At 44.1% G+C, this 14,805-nt stretch overlaps 3 non-coding genes across 3 annotated transcripts; 2 read left to right on the forward strand and 1 right to left on the reverse strand.

Annotated features, from left to right (window-relative positions):
- The first annotated feature begins 4,021 nt into the window (after positions 1-4,021).
- Positions 4,022-4,093, forward strand: trnae-uuc (transfer RNA glutamic acid (anticodon UUC)). Its single transcript has one exon. It is a non-coding gene; the product is annotated as a tRNA-Glu (tRNA).
- Positions 4,094-4,514: 421 nt separating this feature from the next.
- trnak-cuu (transfer RNA lysine (anticodon CUU)) lies at positions 4,515-4,587 on the reverse strand. The gene has a single exon. It is a non-coding gene; the product is annotated as a tRNA-Lys (tRNA).
- A 9,931-nt stretch (positions 4,588-14,518) lies between these two features.
- trnae-uuc (transfer RNA glutamic acid (anticodon UUC)) lies at positions 14,519-14,590 on the forward strand. The gene has a single exon. It is a non-coding gene; the product is annotated as a tRNA-Glu (tRNA).
- The last annotated feature ends 215 nt before the right edge of the window (positions 14,591-14,805 follow it).

Here is a 14,805-nt window from a genome sequence, read left to right on the forward strand (position 1 = left end):
TCTAGATCCCTATCTTCGCCAAACTCTCTGAACCTTTTGTACGCTTTCCTTTTCTTCTCGACTAGGTCCCGCACAGCTTTCGTGCACCATGGTTCCTTTAACCTACCAACTCCTCCCTGTCTGCTTGGAACATTGTCCTGTAGAACCCTAGACAGACATTCCTTGAAAAACTGCCACCTCTCTTCAGTAGATTTCCCTGAGAATACCTCCTTCCAATTTACTCCTCTAATTTGCTGCCTTATGTCTTCATATTTCCCCTTACTCCATATAAACGCTTTCCTAGCTTGCCTGATCCTCTCTTTTTCCAATGCAAGCATAAAGGAGATAGAGTTATGATCGCTATCCCCAAGATGCTCTCCCACTGAGAGATCTGACACCTGTCCAGGCTCATTGGTCAGTATCAGATCAAGTGCAGCCTCTCCTCTTGTAGGCTTGTCCACATGCTGTGTCATATTCTGGTCGGCACATTATCGGAAGGATGTGATCACACTGGAGTGGGTGCAGAAGACGTTCACCAGGATGTTGCCTGGGATGGAACATTTAAATTATGAAGAAAAGTTGGATAGGCGTAGGTTCATTTCACTGGAGCAGAGAACACTGAGTAGCGACCAGATTGAGGTGTTCAAGATTATGAGGGGCATGGAAGGGTGCATAGGGAGCAGCTGATCCCCTTAGTTGAAGGGTCAGTTACTCTAGGGGACACAAGTTAGAAGTGAAGGGTGGGACGTATAGGGAGAATTGAGGAAAACTTGTTTAGTCAGAGGGTGGTGCCGGCCTGGAATGCACTGCCTGGGAGGGTGGTGGAGCGGGGTGCCTCAGATCCTTTAAAAATACCTGAATGAGTACTTGGCACGCCACAACATTCAAGGCTTTGGGCCAAGTGCTGGCAAGTGGGATTAGGTGCGCTGGTCAGGGCCTTTTAGCGTCGGTGCAGATACGATGGGCCGAAGGGCCTCTTCTGCACTATCGTATTCTGTGATTCTGTGATCAGCCCTTTATCCTGAAATGATATCCCCATCGTTTAGATGCTCCGAGAGTGAAAATTATATCTCAGAATCCACCCAATTAAATCCATTCAGTATTGTTCAGCTTTCAATGAGATCGCCTTTCATTCTGCTCAACTCCATAGAATTTCAGCCCAATTTACCCAGCCTCTCATCATAGAACCGCCGCTTCATACCAGACAGTAATCTGGTGAAGCTTTGTTGTACTGTCTCCAGTAGAAGTATATCCTGTTTTAAATGTGGAACCCCTGAATTGCACACAGTATTCCAAATGAGATCTCAACAAAACCCTGAGCAACTGCAGCAAGACTTCAAAGATGACAAAGTTTATCTCCGTGCTCAAGACTGGAAGGAGAATGTGACTGTGGATAATTGACGTTGGGCAAATTCCTTCTAATCAGAATCTGGGTGAATCAGGGAGATTAGATCCTGGTGTCTGTTTACCCTGCCATCCGTAAACTCCATCTCTTCCCAACACCTTGTGTCCTGCACTCCCTATTCCTCCTTTCCAGGTAAAACTCGGGTTCAGCAACTCTCTGTGTTTGCATCAAGCAGCTAATCGATCCTGGGAGCTGGACGGCCAGAGGGAGCTGGAGGAGAGGCAGCGACTGAAGCAGAAAGAGATGTGATATAGCAGTTTAGAGTTTGATTTGTGTCAGTCGTTTAGAGTGATAGATGTCTGCCGTGTGTTGCCTCGTAGTTTCACAAGACTTGCAGTGATGAGGTTGTGGTGGTTTGCAGATTGAAAGTTACACATGAGCAGCTTATGGGACTATTTCACCTTCTGTCGATGTATTAACAGCAATCTCATCATTGGCTGAAGGAGTCACCTGAGTTCCATCTAAACATAGCATTTTGTCCGAAAAACTCATTTAAAAAAGCCAAACTGAAACAACGTGCAAAGTTAGCATTGATGGGTGAGGTTTAGGTGTTTGCAGACGTCTTTCCTGGTCGTCTATTCGTTAGGATTTGGCGCTCTTACTGCCGTGGTTCAGGTTCGATTCCCAGTCAAGGGATAAAGATGTATTACTCTCGGGCAGCACAGGAATAAAGAGGAGCTGGAATTATTTCCTGATCTAACACAGGAGCGATACTGGTGCCAGGTTGATGAGCAGGGAGAAAATTCCATCCCTTTTCACAGTCCTGTGAATTGTCCACAGCAACTTATATTTATATTTCCTCTGCTGGTTCCTCCTGTCATAATAAATAATGATACATTCTACTGCATTAAATCCGAGCCATGACATGTCCGACCAAAGGTATTCCATGTAGTTTAAAATAAATCAATTGAAATTTTAAAAGCAGTGGGATTTGATCCCGTAGCTCCACAAAACCTGAATTCGTTGCCATGCACCACTCGTCAACTATACCAGCAGAAAAAAACATTGCTGTCATTTCTGCAATTGATTCGCATTCTAATCAGTATTCAGTAACTTGATTTTGGGTCTCTGTATGCCCTGTTTGAGAGCAGATATCCACTCCATCTGACGAAGGAGCAGCGCTCCGAAGGCTAATGGCATTTGCTACCAAATAAGCCTGTTGGACTTTAACCTGGTGTTGTTAAAACTCTTACTGTATTTCTGCAATTACCAGTGAACAGAATCAATTGGGCCAAATGTCCCATTGAGCCTCCTCCACAACTGAATAAGATTATAGTGCATTCACAGCCGCAAATATTTCCCACCCAATCCCGACAACCCTCCATTGCCTCAGAGTCCAAATGTCTCTCCACCTCAGCTTTCAATATCCTCATCGACTGAAGATCCACGGACCTCTGGGCTGCAGAATTCCAACGCTCAGGGTCTCAAACCAAAACTCATCTAAACGAAGCCCGCCGTGTGCACGAGAAAAAAACTGACAAAACTCACGACTTGGCCAATAGAAATAGGAAACACGAGCAACCGGGAATTTGAACCCGGGACCTCTCGCAAACTCACGGTTTGTAACAACCAAAGCGAGAATCATCACCCTAGACCAATGATTCACCGTACAAATCCACTTTAAGAAAAGATAGTTTCATTACCTCAAAACCGATCTGACATCTGCAGGGAAGTTTGAAAATGCTGAAAAGACTCAGAAGTCGGGCAGCGTATGTGCACAGGGAAACAAAGCTCATCTGTAAACCCGCGACCTTTCATTAACACAGGGAAAGCTAAGAAATGTGAGAAGTTTTAAATGAAGGGAGGGAGAAAACATAACATCAGGAAAGGGCTTTGAGTATTAAAAGGCTCTGATAGGGTGGAAGTCAGGAGAGATTAAATAGGAAAACACTTTGCGGCCTATGGATTCGGGTGAGGGAAACAGAGAATCACAATGATTACACCACAGAATGAGACCACACCACAAGTTCTTTGAAGGAGTCAAATGAGCTGTGGATCAAGGGGACCCGGCGGATGTACTGTACCTAGATTTCCAGAAGGTATCAAAGGTTACTGCAGAAAATAAAATTTCATTGTGCAGGGTGTAATGTATTGACCTGGATTGGAGAGCTAACAGGAAAGAGAGTTGCTTTCATTGTGGAATTATCTGGTCGGCAGTATGCGACGAATGATGTGCCACAGGGATTGGTGCTGGGACCTCAACGTTTTACAATTATGTAGAAGATGAAAGTATGATTGCTAAATTTACTGACGACAGAAAGAAATGAAAACGACAGAAACAGAAAGAGATTTGATACACCAGTGTTGAGAGTTTGATTTGTGTCAGTCGTTTAGAGTGATGGATGTCTGCCGTGTGTTGCCTCGTAATTTCACAGGAGTTGCAGTGATGAGGTTGGTGAGGTTTGGAAATTGAAAGTTGCGCATGAGCGGCTTGTGGGACTGTTCCGCCTCACTAGCAATTTCATATTCCAGTTAACAGCATCGGCGTTTCCATTGGCTAAGAAGTCAATTTTGCTCAATCCAAACATGACAATTTGAAGGAGAAGCTTGTTTCTGGTGAAAAAACAAGTCTGAAGTGAAAATAAAATGCAAAGTTTTCATGTATCAATTAGCTTTTTGATGCTTTTGGTAGCAACTTCCCTGGTGGTCTAGTGGTTAGGATTCGGCGCTTTCACCGCCGCGGCCCGGGTTCGATTCCCGGTCAGGGAAAGCAGATTTATTGTTCTGCAATAGCCATTAATTAATTAGTGGTCAGTACCATATACTGTTTTGCGATTGAGTTGGAAATGTCATGTTCAGCAGAGCAAGAAGTGGAAAAGTACCGCGAGAGAGGCTGCAAAGCTCTGACGGTACAGATGATAATACAAGGAAAAACCTGGCTAATATTGGGGTAGATTTTATTGTTTCCAATGACACATGTATTTCCCAGATCTGGGTCCAAATCTGGTGCAAAATTCTAAAAAGGACTTGTCGCCGAATTAAGCATTCGACTTCCAGCGGAGCGGAGGCAGTTTTCATTCAGAAACCAGCAACTGTGAGATTAACAAAGCGGGATGGAGAAAGTCTCAGATTGAGCGGTGGCATTGCCGGAGGGATGGAGAAGAAGGAAAGCAAAATTTAAAAAATATGACGCCCAACGTGGGGCTCGAACCCACGACCCTGAGATTAAGAGTCTCATGCTCTACCGACTGAGCTAGCCGGGCACCCACGATTGCAGTGTTTCCTTCTGGCATCTCAGAGTTTTCTGATTTCAAAATTTAGAAGGTACTCGACCTGCAGAATCCCGAATCAATCATTCCTCTCAATCATCAGTAACATCATTCACATCTTCTTCTTCTTTACTGCACCTCCTTCTAAACATTACAAACTCCTCTGGCATCTTTCATCTGAATTATTTTGTCGGAAACATTTTGAAATGAACTTCTGAACTAAAGTGAATCAGGTTTGTGTTGGAAAAAATGATCGGTGAGCTGAATCACATTGACACGCACACAGAGTGATAGAGGCCTCAGGAGAAACAAGCACGCCTCAAACAGCAAACCAGCAGGAAGCTTGGCAGGGGCGGGAACTGAGGCCGAATCACCACAGACAATGGAACCTGAAATTATACCTTAGATCGTCCAGCCACACCAGCTCATTCACATCGCTCTAACCATTGTCTTGGTCGCACTGATTAGAATATGGAAAATATGGTCATAAGTGGACCATTCGGCCCCTCGACCCTTCTCATCTTAATAAGAAATGTCCTCAATTTTTAAACTGTTCCGTCTGCCTTTCGATAGCATCTTAATCTGAAGCTACATAACTAAATTGATTATCCCCGAAGGAGGATGATTTAGATCTAAAACGATAACTCTGTTTCTCTCCAGACCTGCTGAGCTGTCCAGCATTTTCTGTTTTTATTTCATATTTCCAGCATCTGCAGTATTTTTCTTTTATTATTAAAAACAGACGATGGTCATCTGGGATTATGGTGACTTTACTTTGCCATGATCTTATTAAATGGGCATTGGAATATATGACCTTGTCTTACTCCATTGAATCTGCTTCTTGGCAGTACCAGATATGACACCGAATTGCTTCCTCTGATAGCGTTGCTGGCAAGTCAAAGGCAGTGGAATAATGGTACTTCCTACTAAATTAAATTTTCGTGATAACATGTTCGAGAAAAGGTATTCATGGCGTTTAAAGCAAATCAACGGAACATCTGACAGTGTAGGGATTCGATCACTTTCCCCCACAAATGCTGTTGCTTCGAATTTAATACCTCAGAACACTCATCAACGCTTTCAGCGGAAGCGATCGCTGCCATCTGGTATTGCCAGCGAACAGGGCTCATGGAGTAAGATTTGGTCACACGACCCATTGAGCCTCCTCCACAACCTAAGAAGATCATGGCGAATCCCCAGACTCAACACCAATTTCCAAACATATCCTGCTGGCGTTTCATTCCATTAGATTCCAAAAACCTCTCCCTCTCAGCGTTCAATACCCTCATCAACTGACGAGCCACAGACCTGTGGCGAAGGGTCATCCAGACTCGAAACGTTAGCACTGTTCTCTCTCCACCGTTTCTGTCAGACCTTCTGAGATTTTCCAGCATTTTCTGTTTTGGTTTCAGATTGCAACATACGAAGTATTTTGCTTTTATCGCCACCATTTACATTCCTTTTGATTTTTTCTATGACAACTTTGTCTCCTCTTACCCACCTCCCCACCCGCACACCCCCATTCTTATAGTATAAATCTCGTCCTCTCTTTCTGTCATCTGCTCTAACAATGGCGCATACAGATTAGAAATATTGGCTTTATTCTCTCTCCACAGATGCCGCCATGCCTGTTCAGAATTTCCAGTATTTTAGGTTTTTCTTTCCTTAAATTCCAGCACCCGCAGTAATTTGCTTTCATCAATAGGTATCTATAAAATAATGAGGGGCATAGATCAGCTGGATAGTCAATATCTTTTCCCAAATGTAGGGGAGTCTAAAACTAGAGGGCATAAGTTTAACGTGAGAGGGGAGAAGCACAAAAGTATCCGGAGGGCCAATTTTTTCACACAGAGGGTGGTGAGTGTCTGGAACAAGCTGCCAGAGATAGTAGTAGAGGCGGGTACAATTTTGTCTTTTAAAAAGCACTTAGACAGTTACATGGGTAACATGGGTATAGAGGGATATGGGCCAAATACTGGCAATTGGGATTAGCTTAGGGGTATAAAAAAAAGGGTGGCATGGACAAGTTGGGCCGAAGGGCCTGTTTCCATGCAGTGAACCTCTGTGACTCTATGGTTCTAAGAGGTAATTGTGGGCAGGTATGTCCAGGGTGTTTTGAAAGGCGTCATGTTTGAATGGATAGGTCAGATTAAATTACGTGCCAATATCTTCCCTGGTAGTCTAGTGATTAGAACAAAGAACAAAAAAATTACAGCACAGGAACAGGCCCTCCGGCCCTCCAAGCCTCCCTACTCTTCATAGAAATCATAGAAACCCTACAGTGCAGAAGGAGGCCATTCGGCCCATCGAGTCTGCACCGACCACAATCCCACCCAGGCCCTACCCCCACATATTTTACCCGCTAATCCACACATCCCAGGACTCTAAGGGGCAATTTTTAACCTGGCCAATCAACCTAACCCGCACATCTTTGGACTTCCGGGGACCATAGCCCTCTATTCGCATCCTATTCATGTATTTGTCAAGATACCCTTTAAAAGTCACTATCATTTCTGCTTCCAGTGTATCCCCCTGCAGCGAGCTCCAGGCACCCATCACCCTCTGTACAAAAAACTTGCCTCGTACATCTCCTTTAAACCTTGCCCCTCGTACTTTAAACCTATGCCCCCGAGTAATTGACTCTTCCACCCTGGGAAAAAGCTTCTGACAATCCACACTGTCCATGCCCCTCATAATCTTGCAGACTTCTATCAGGTTGCTCCTCAACCTCCGTCGTTCAAGTGAGAACAAACCAAGATTCTCCAACCTCTCCTCATAGCTAATGTCCTCCATACCAGGCAACATCCTGGTAAATCTTTTCTGTACCCTCTCCAAAGCTTCCACATCCTTCTGGTAGTGTGGTGTCCAGGATTGAACACTATATTCAAAGTGCGGCATTACTAAGGTTCTATAAAGCTGCAACTTGACTTGCCAATTTTTCAACTCAATGAAGGCCAGCATGCTGTATGCCTGTTTGACTACCTTCTCCACCTGCATTGCCACTTTCAGTGACCTGTGTACTTGTACGCCCAGATCCCTCTGCCTATCTGTGGTAGGGAAATTATTGGAGAGGATTCTTCGAGATTTATTCCCACTTGAAAATAAGAGAATGCATTAGTGAGAGGTAACATGGTTTTGTGAAGGGGAGATCGTGCCTCTCTAACTTGATCGTGTTTTTCGAGGAAGTGACGAAGATGATTGATGAGGGTAGGGCAGTGGATGTTGTCTACGTGGACTTCAGTAAGGTCTTTGACAATACTATCAATACTCTCAAGGGTTCTGCCATTTACTGTATATTTTCTATCTGCATTAGACCTTCCAAAATGCATTACCTCACATTTGTCAAGATTAAACTCCATCTGTCAGCTCTCCACCCAAGTCTGCAACCGATCTATATCCTGCTGTATCCTCTGAGGGTCCTCATCGCTATCTGCAAATCTGCTATCCGTTATGTCATACGCAAACTTACTAATCAAACCAGTTACATTTTCCTCCAAATTATTTCTATATATTACAAACAGCAAAGGTCCCAGCACTTATGCCTGAGGAATGCCGCTTGTCACTGACCTCCATTCAGAAATGAACGCTTTGACTGCTACCCTCTGCCTTCTGTGACCAAGCCAGTTCGGTATCCACCTTGCCAGCTCACCTCTGATCCCATACGACTTCACCTTCTGCACCAGTCTACCATGAGAGACCTTGTCAAAGGCCTTACTGAAGTCTATGTAGACAACATCCATTGCCCTACCCTCATCAATCATCTTCATCACTTCCTCGAAAAACACGATCAAGTTAGAGATGCACGATCTCCCCTTCACAAAGCCATGTTGCCTCTCAATAATACATTCTCTTATTTCCAAGTGGGAGCAAATCCTGTCTCGAAGAATCCTCTTCAATAATTTCCCTACCACTGACGTGAGGCTCATCGGCCTGTAATTGCCTGGATTATTCTTCCTACCCTTCTTAAACAAAGGAACAACATTGGCTATTCTCCAATTCTCTGGGACCTCCCCAGTAGCCATTGAGGATATAAAGATTTCTCTCAAGGCCCAAGCAATTTCCTCCCTTGCCTCTCAGTTTTCTGGGGTATATCCCATCAGGCCCTGGAGACCTGTCTACCTGAATGTTACTCAAGAACCCCAAAACCTCTTCCTTTTTGATCTCAACATGACTCAAACTATCTACACACTCTTTCCGAGAATCATCATCCACAATGTCCTTCTCTTTGGTGAATGCTGACGCAAAGTACTCATTTAGTACCTCACCCATTTCCTCTGGTTCCATGCATAGATTCCCTCCCCTGTCCTTGAGTGAGCCAACCCTCTCCCTGGCTACCCTCTTGTTCTTTATATATGCATAAAAACCCTTGGGATTTTCCTTAATCCTGTTGGCCATGACCTCTTTTAGCCCTCCTTCCTCCTTGCTTAAGTTTCTTTCTACTTTCCTTGTATTCCACACTTGTTTTGTGTGTCCCCAGCCTTCTAGCTTTGACAAATGCTTCCTTTTTCTCTTTGACTAGGCTCACAACATCTCTCGTTATCCAAAGTTCCCAAAGCTTGCCATACTTATCCTTCATCTTTACAGGAATGTGCCAGTCCTGAATCCCTTTCAACTGACACTTGAAAGCCTCCCACATGCCAGACGTTGATTTGCTCTCAAACATCTGCCCCCAATCTACATTCTTCAGTCCCTGCCTAATATTCTTGTAATTAGCCTTCCCCCAGTTTAGCACCTTAACTTGAGGACTACACTTATTTCTATCCATCAGTGCCTTAAAGCTTACTGAATTGTCATCACTGTTGCCGAACTGCTCCCCTGCTGAAATATTGACCACCTGGCCGGGCTCATTTCGCAATACCAGGTCCAGTACCACCCCTTCCCTGGTTGGACTACCTACATACTGTTTCAAGAAGCCCTCCTGGATGCTCCATACAAACTCTGCCCCATCCACGCCCCTAGCACTAAGTGAGTCCCAGTCAATATAGGGGAAGTTAAAATCTCCCATCACAACAACACTGTTACTTTACACCTTGCCAAAATCAGCCTTCATATCTGTTCCTCTATCTCCTGCTGGCTGTTGGGCGGCCTGTAGTAAACCCACAACATTGTGACTACACCCTTCCGATTCCTGAGCTCTACCCATATTGCCTTGCTGTACGAGCTCTCTGAGGTGTCCTCCCACAGTACAGCTGTGATATTCTCCTTGACCAGTAATGCAACTCCCTCACCCCTTATATATCCCCTCTATCCTGCCTGAAACATCTGCATCCTGGAATGTTGAGCTGCCAATCCTGTCCTTCCCCTAACAAAGTCTCTGTAATGGTAAAAACACCACAGTCCCAAGTACTAATCCAATCTCTAAGTTAATCTGCCTTACCTGTTACACTTCTCACATTGAAACAAATGCATTTCAGTCCACCAGACCCTCTTTGATTAGCAACCACACCCTGCCTGCTCTTTCTCTGAGTCTTATTGGTCCTACTCTTTGGTTCCCCCTCAATTAATTCACCTTTGCTTTGGTTCCCACCCCCTGCCAAACTAGTTTAAATTTTTCCGTGTGACACCAACAAACCTCCCAGCCAGAATATTCATGCCCCTCCAGTTCAGATGCAATCCGTACTTATTGTATATGTCCCACCTGCCACGGAAGAGATCCCAATGGTTCAGATATCTGAACCCCTCCCTCCTACACCAGCTGTTTAGCCACGTGCTGAACTGTACTATCTTCCTATTTCTAGCCTCACTGGCACGTGGCACAGGGAGTAATCCTGAGATTGCAACCCTAGGGGTCCTGCTTTTTAACTTTCTACCGAACTCCCTAAACTGCTGCAGGACCTCAAAACTCTTCCTACCTATGTCGTTAGTACCAATATGTACAACGACAACTGTTTGAACAAAGAACAAAGAACAATACAGCACAGGAACAGGCCCATCGGCCCTCCAAGCTGCTCCCTGGTCCAAACTAGACCATTCTTTTGTACCCCTCCATTCCAACTCCATTCATGTGGCTATCTAGATAAGTCCTAAACGTTCCCAGTGTGTCCGCCTCCACCACCTTTCCCGGCAGCGCATTCCAGGGCCCCACCACCCTCTGTGTAAAATACGTCCTTCTGATATCCGTGTTAAACCTCCCCCCCCCTCCCCCCCCCCCACCCTTGAACTTATGACCCCTTGTGAACGTCACCACCGACCTGGGAAAAAGCTTCCCACCGTTTACCCTATCTATGCCTTTCATAATTTTATACAACTCTATTAGGTCACCCCTCATCCTCCGTCTTTCCAGTGAGAACAACCCCAGTTTACCCAATCTCTCCTCATAACTAAGCCCTTCCATACCAGACAACATCCTGGTAAACCTCCTCTGCACTCTCTCTAAGGCCTCCACGTCCTTCTGGTAGTGTGGCGACCAGAACTGGGCACAGTATTCCAAATGCGGCCGAACCAACGTTCTATACAACGGCAACATCAGACCCCAACTTTTATACTTTGTTCGTGTTTGTTCACCCACTCCCTTCAGAACGCTTTCTGCCCTTTCAGAGACATCCTGGATTCAGCACTTTCACCGATGCGGTCCGGGTACGATTGCCGGTCAGAGAATAAAAATGTATTGCTCCCATCCAGCACATGAATTAAGAGAAGCTGGCATTACTTACTTACGAACACAGGACTGGTGCTTGTGCCAGTTTGAACATCCGTGAGAAACAAAATCAGTCCACTTGCACAATCCTGTCAATTGCACCTGGCAATTGATATTTTCATTGCCCTTGCTGGTTCTTCCTCTCAAAATGAATATTCTAATCTATTAAATGAACATTCTAATCTATTAAATTTCACTGCTACTCACCGCATTCAAAGACCAGTGTTAGCATCAACCTGTTATAAACCTTTGATTTGATTTGTTTTGATTTGATTTATTAAAATCACATGCATTGATATATGGTGAACAATATTGCTTCTTGCATGCTACAGAGACAATGCATACCGTTCATAGAGAAAGAAAGGAGAGAGTGCAGAAAGTTGTGTTACAGTCATAGCCAGGGTGTCGAGAAACATCAACTTAGTGGGAGGTAGGTCCATTCAAAAGTCTAATGGCAGCAGGGAAGAAACTGTTCTTGAGTCAGTTGTTACCTGACCTCAGACGTTTGCAGCTTTTTCCTGATAGAAGAAGGTGGACGAAAGTATGTCCGGAATGCGTGGTGTCCTTAATTACGCTGGCTGCTTTTCCAAGGCAGCGGGGAATGTAGACAGAGTCATTGGATGGGAGGCTGGTTTCTATAGAATTCATCGAATCCCTACAGTGCAGAAAGAGACCATTTGGCCTATGGATTATTCACCGAACACAATTCCACCCAGTTCCTATTCCCATAACCTCACATATTTATCTTGCTAATCCTCCAACAGGAGGATCAATTTACCACAGCCAATCAACCTAACCCACACATCTTTGGACTGTGTGAGAAAACCAGAGCACCCGGAGGAAACCCACGCAGACACGGGGAGAATGCACAAACTCCACACAGACTGTGACCCAAAGCCAGAATTGAACCCGGTTGGAAATGTGCTGCTTCTCTGTTGACCATTTAATTCTGCCCCACACTGAAAACCCACAATCTTCTCCACAGTTACCTTTCACAAACCTTTCATTGAACAAACTCATGAATCACAAAGGAAAATCTCGTCATTTTTAAACATTGAAATTATGAAATATGGAAATATTTATCTTAAAAATAGGCGATTCAATTCATCCTGTCCATGCCTTCAGGATTGAGAAATCCAGTTTGACCCCACACTGGACCTGTTTCTCTATATCCCTGTAGATTGGAGGACTTCAAATGTTTTTCCAAGTATTGTTTTTAATCCAATGAAGATTTCTGCCTCAACACAGCACAGGCCTCGATTTCTATAACCCACTTTCTGGGTGAAATAAATTACTCCACAACTCCATCTGATCCATTAATTTTTTTGCATTGAATAGTTTGTTTTGCTGTGACTCTGTTGGTAAAAAATTCTATATTGGAAAGAATGATGTGAAATCACATTACTAAGAATTGAGAACAACAATCGTGCAGATTACTGAGAGTGTGTTGCAGTCGCGGAAGTGTGCTCTTTGTTTGAGATGTTAACTGAGGTCCTCTCCGTCCTGCCAGGTGGATATAGAAAACTGTTGTACCTGCAGGCTTGTTTTCAGTGACTGGTGTATGAAGGTACCCAGGTATGTCAATATTACCTCATATACCACATTTAAATAATACTCTGCTGTTCTGTTTTCTCCGTCAAACTAGACAACCTCACATTTATCTACATCTACCCACTCACTCAATTTGTCGAAATCACCTTGAAACATCTTCAACATCCTCCTCACAACTCACATTCCCACGACATTTCGTGTTTTGGCAACTTTGGAAATGTTACGTTTGGTTCCTTCATCCAAATCATTGGTGTATTTTGTAAATAGCTGAGTTCTAGCACTGATCCCTGCAGGACCTCACTAGTCACTGCATGCCACTTGAAAATACATATTTATTCATACTCTCTGTTTCCTGTCTGCTAACCAATTTCCATGATGTGGAGATGCCGGCGTTGGACTGGGGTAAACACAGTAAGAGTTTTAACAACACCAGGTTAAAGTCCAACAGGTTTATTTGGTAGCAAATGCCATTAGCTTTCGGAGCGCTGCTCCTTCATCAGATGGAGTGGATATCTGCTCTCAAACAAGTTCTTCATGTTTGAGAGCAGATATCCACTCCATCTGACGAAGGAGCAGCGCTCCGAAAGCTAATGGCATTTGCTACCAAATAAACCTGTTGGACTTTAACCTGGTGTTGTTAAAACTCTTACTGTGTTAACCAATTTTCAACCAATGTCGATAGAAATATAGAGAACAGGAACGGGGTAGGTGACTTGGCCCTTCGAACCTGCTCCACCATTCAACATAATCATGGCTGATCTTCTATTTCAGCACTATATGCCACACTCTCCCCATTCCCCATGAAACATTGAGAATCTAGAAATCTATCTATTTCCTGTCATCCCAAGAAACAGTCTGCAAACTTTCGCTGCCTCCCTCTATGGTAACTATATACCTTCTTAGATAAGGAGACCAAAACGGGACATTCCAGGTATATTATCCCCAATCCCGTGCATTTCAATTTTGCACATTAACCTGTGATGTGGGATTTTATCCAATTTTTTCTGAAAAGCCAAATACACCACATCCACTGGTTCACCCTTAACAATTCATCTAATTATATCCTCAAGCAACACCAGGCGTTTTGTCAAACATGATCTCCCTGTCATAAATCCACGTTCACATTGTCTAACCCCGCTGATATTTTCTAAATGTTCTGTTATCGCTTCCTTTAAAACAGACTCTGGCATTTTCCGTACTACCTATGTTAGACTAACCAGTCTGCAACTCCGTTTACTACCTCCCTCATTTTTAAATAGTGGGGTAACATTTGCCATCCTCTAGACTGCTGGGATTGTTCCAGACTCTACCGAATTTTGGAAGATGACAACCAACACATCAATTACTTCAATGGCCAGCTCCTTTACTACCCTGGGTTGTAGATTATCAAGCCCAGGGGATTGATCAAATTCAGTCCCATTAAATTCTCCAGCAGCATTTTTCTAGTGATACAAACTTCCTTTAATCTCTCCTTCTCACCAGACCCTGGCTTCCTTAGCATTACTAGGAAGTTATTTGGGCCTTCCTCTGTGGAGACAGAACTAAAGTAGTTGTTTAATTGCGCTGCCATTACCTTGCTCTCTATTATATATTTCTCCTGTTTTGAACTGTAGGGGTCCTATAGTTGTCTTCACCAATATTTAACTTCTAATAAGAAGTCCATCTTGCTCAATCTAAACATGACAATGGCAAAGGTTTCATTTATCAGTCAGCTTTCTGAGGTGGCTTTCCGCAGCTTCCCTGGTGGTCTAGTGGTTAGGATTCGGCGCTTTCACCGCCGCGGCCCGGGTTCGATTCCCGGTCAGGGAAGACATATTTTTCTGCAACAACCATCAGTGCTTGTTATCAGTAAGGGAGGTGTACGGTATTGCTACGGTATTGCGTTTTAGTTGTAAATGTCATGCTCAGCAGAACATGAAGTGGAAACGGACAGTGATAAGCTGCAAAGCGCTGACGTTCGAGATAATGATACAAGGTCAAATCTAGCTAATATTGGGGTAGATTTTATTGTTTCCATTGACACA

Source organism: Mustelus asterias, chromosome 23, assembly GCF_964213995.1.
Source record: "Mustelus asterias chromosome 23, sMusAst1.hap1.1, whole genome shotgun sequence".
Classification (NCBI taxonomy): Eukaryota; Metazoa; Chordata; class Chondrichthyes; order Carcharhiniformes; family Triakidae; genus Mustelus; species Mustelus asterias.